At 34.1% G+C, this 4250-nt stretch overlaps 1 long non-coding RNA gene across 1 annotated transcript; it reads left to right on the forward strand.

Moving 5' to 3' along the window:
- Positions 1-381: 381 nt before the first annotated feature.
- On the forward strand, positions 382-2013 carry LOC112138497. Its single transcript, XR_002917794.2, has 2 exons — positions 382-476; positions 643-2013. It is a non-coding gene; the product is annotated as an uncharacterized LOC112138497 (long non-coding RNA).
- Positions 2014-4250: the final 2237 nt, after the last annotated feature.

The following is a 4250-nucleotide window of genomic DNA, read 5'->3' on the forward strand; positions in this document are numbered from 1 at the left end:
TGTCAGAGCTCAGCACTCACACCAGCAACCGCCATTCTTCACAGGAACCAACCTGGAGCTGGACCTGGATCTGGATTTAGATCTGGATCTGGATCCAGCTGTGTGTCCAAAAGGAGTGACAGGTCAAAGGGTTATAATCCTGACTTCAAGTCAGTCAGTTCACGAGTGAAACAGTAAGTGTTTGTCAAAAACATGCTATAAATGGAACTGAAATAAATGTATACAGTGTCACAGTTGTCAGAACAATTTTAACATATCAGTTTGTTCATGATCTGAGTTTAATAGTTTAAACATGAAAAATAATCTGATGAACCTTCATAACAAAATAAAGTAGTTTTTAATAAAACAAATGTTTTTCTCCTCAGGATCCAACAGAGATCTGGATCTGGATCTGGATCCAGCTGTGTGTCCTTCAGGAGTGACAAATCAAAGGGTATACCTCCTAACTTCAAAGACATGGATTCAGGGGTAGAACAGTAAGTGTTTGTCAAAAACATGTTATAAATGTAACTGAAATAAAGTTATGCAGTGTCACTCAGTTGTTAGAACAATTTTAACAGACTTTTAATAAAATAAATAATCTGATGAACCTCCATAACAAAATAAATTGGTTTTTAATCAAAACAAATGTTTTTCCATCAGGTTCCAACAGAGATCTGGATCCAGTTGTGTGTCCAACAGGAGTGACGACTCAAAGAAGTTTATTCCTCCTGTCTTCAAGTCCATCAGTTCAGCAGTGGAACAGTAAGTGTTTGTCAGAGTTAAAGGAGTCTGGATAATAGTTCAGATGATCAATAGTTTTCAGATGAATGACTTGAGTTCTGGTTCAGTTCTTGATCTCTCTGATCAGACTCTCTTGGATCATCATGTGTGATCAGATCTTTTCAGTTGATCTTCTGAGAGTCTCTGAGATCAGAGATGTTGGAGAAACTTTAAACAGAAATGAATCTTTCTACATTTTCTGATCTGGACAAATGTTTGGATCAGAAAAGAAACTGTTTTGTCAAATATGTTAATGATAGTTTTTTATAATGTTAATGCTGACTGACAATCATCCACTACATCTCTGAGTCCTCTATTTAGGTCCACACAAACCAGAGCTAATATTTAATAAACATTAATCAATAAAGTGATTGTCCTCCAATGATGTCATTATAATGTAGAAATTAAAGTGATGAACTCTTGATTCATTTTGTTCAACTACCAGCTGAGATATATTCTATAGAATCTTTTAACAATGTCTCTCTGATGTTCTTCATAAATGTGTAAAAACTTTATTAATTCATTCAGGTCAGCTGACCCTCCAGAGGTCATTATTATTACAGAAACATCTGTTTATTTGTTTTAAATGATCTTTTAATAAACTGGATAAATTCAGGATCAACAATTCAGTTACAGCCTTTAATGATGTAAATGAAATATCTGGATTTATATAAATTACTGTCAGTTATGTGTTAATCTGTTAACTAGAGTTTTCTGATCGTTTGTTGATTTGTTTGTTTTTTGTTGCTTCTACTTTTCAAGATTAAGGGAAAAATGTTTTTTTCACGTTCTTGATCCAGTGAGCATGAGATTATACCTTTAGCTTTTTTAAGTATAAAATGTCAAATTGGGTGAATGAATATTTATGTAAAAACAAATTATGATCAATCTTTTTGACCTGTAAGATAATCATAGCCTGGATTGGTTGTTAATATTGTATTCTATGTGGTGAAAAAACACATTTAATGTTTCTTTTATGTATTTTTTTTTTAATTAGACAACTTTGTTTCGTTGAATCTTCATCATCTGTTTAAAAAAATCGACTAATATTTTTTGACTTTTTTACACAAAGTTTCTTGTTCTATCATTTTATTTTGAAAATAGACTTTCATAAACCAGAACCTTAAAAATACAAACTTCGGCCCCGTTCAGACTGATCCATAAAATAATGTCTGAGAAAGGTTGAGGACCACTGATTTAAATCAATACACAAATATTTTTGTTATTGTGAGCAGAGAGGAATGAATGAATTACATTTTTTTTCAAGTAATCAGGTAATAATACATAAAATTGACGTATATATAATCAATCACAAGTAGATTGCTTGAAAGGAAGTGGAGGAAGTGAACTTATATAATTCCACCTCGATTCGACCTTACCATTTTCTTTACATGAATCAACATCCAGTTCAGGATTTATGATCAAATATTTATACCCTACAATCATAGATTCAGGTTATTGATGATCTTTAAGATCAGTGATCTAATTAAATTTTAAACATTCACAGTATATTTCTTTATTGGACTTGTCTTAGATTCATATCAAAGACGAGTTTTTCATATTTATCAGTACCAAAAATCAAAATATACTCAGACAATTATCATAAAAAATCATCTACACTAACCAATACCAAACTTCAGAAGCACATTTAATTAGAGAAAAGTCCATTTCCATCACAGTTTAGTGAAAAATGTCCATCCATTTCAACACGGCCCCAAAACCAGCTCCTCTGAGCCAAAAACTTTTTTCAAAAAATGTGAGTTTTGTTTTGTTTGTTTTTTTTAGAAATTGTGTTTCCATTAAATATTACTTATTATCAAAAATCAAATTCGCTAAATGTCAGAGTTAATGTGAAAGCAGCTGGGGTTTGGAGGAAATAAAGGGAGGGGGCGGTTCACTCAGGCGTTTGAGGAGCGCAGCTCCACTAATAAGTAAAAGAATTGACCAAAAACAACTTTTGTGGAGTGTTTTCTTCTATTGCTTCTGTTGTTAACCACAAAATAAAGAATCTTAAAACAGATAAAGTCTCAGTGAAAAATGAAATAAAAAAGTGGGATAGACCATTTTTGGCTTCAGCAATAATGAACACATATTTTTAAGATGTTTTAATTTTGAATTCTTTCTAAAGGCAAGTGTGATTTCAAAAAATTGCATCACCACAAAATGCAATTTTAAACAGCTCACAAATGAGTTGTGCTATTTTTAGAAGAGACCTGCGGGCGACTGATGTGGTGCTTGAGGGCGACCTGGCGCCCGTGGGTGCCGTGTTGGTGACCCCTGTTCCAGACCACCTGCACCAATCAATGCAAATGACTTCCCCCAATGATAATCATTGATTATTATCAGAAAAAATACATCAACTACTTTAGTCAATTGAAAAATATCCAAAATATATTCATTTAAAAAAAGAACATTTGTGTAGATTGTTTTCATTAAAGATCAGTCATAAATCACACTTTAGGAGAAAGAGAAAAAATCAAAAATATGTTCAGATTGTTTTCATTGAAATAAGAAAAACAGTGATAGATCACAGTATAGGAAACCAAGTCTAGCGACAGGATCAAGGCCAAAGTAATCCTTCTTCCACTGCTGATTTACAGCAGTGAACGGAGTTCATGAGTTCTCCTCATTGTTATGACTGCAGACTTTGTTTGTCGGGTCCATTGTCCTTCAGCTGATATCTTATCAAGCAAATTGTGCTCAAGTTATCTGCAGGTCAGCTGAAAATTGGGTCAAAGTTCACTTTCAGAAGTGGTAAATTCTAGGCGTCGTTTTCTTGAAATCACATTTCACACTTATTTTGCTTCAAATAAAAGCTCAGACGTTCGTAATCTCACAGTTCTAGAAGTCTTTCATGCTTTTGATCAGCACCTTGAGCTGGTGCGGGCCATGAAAAGCACTTTATAAAGAAAGATTTGATTTGATTTGATTTCCAGTGGCTTAGCCAGGTCCAGTCGATCGAGTGGTTTGACAAAGATCCTGGAGTTCAGAACTCAAGTACTTTATCTGTCATCTCCTCCGTATTATTTAACATTTTTAGGTGCTTTGCAAAAAAAATGTATTTTTAAAAACATTTCAACTTTAGTTGCAACTTTTGTTGCAACTTTTCCCAAAAGCTGCTGCAACATCAGGCGTTTTAGACCACAACAACCATAAATATCAGCCACAAGATCCTGGAGGGTCTGAGTAAAAGTAACCACAAAGTTTAGAACAAAGTCACTGTAAATATGTTTACATGATATTTTTGTTATTTCTTCTGACAGTAATGTTATTAGGGATTGACTTGGTTGCATAACATTCCAACTGTGACTTTGTGAACTGATCTGACTCAAGTTAGTTTTATTCGAATCCTCCCAGCACAGACAGAATGGATCTGATGGTTCTGATTCTCCACAGAGTAGACCAGCAGAGCTCAGAGACTCCCAGTGGTCCGTCTGTCCAGCAGCATCAAACACAGCTGGATTCCATCTTTCTGGTCTGTACATGAA

Source organism: Oryzias melastigma, unplaced genomic scaffold, assembly GCF_002922805.2.
Source record: "Oryzias melastigma strain HK-1 unplaced genomic scaffold, ASM292280v2 sc00437, whole genome shotgun sequence".
Taxonomy (NCBI): domain Eukaryota; kingdom Metazoa; phylum Chordata; class Actinopteri; order Beloniformes; family Adrianichthyidae; genus Oryzias; species Oryzias melastigma.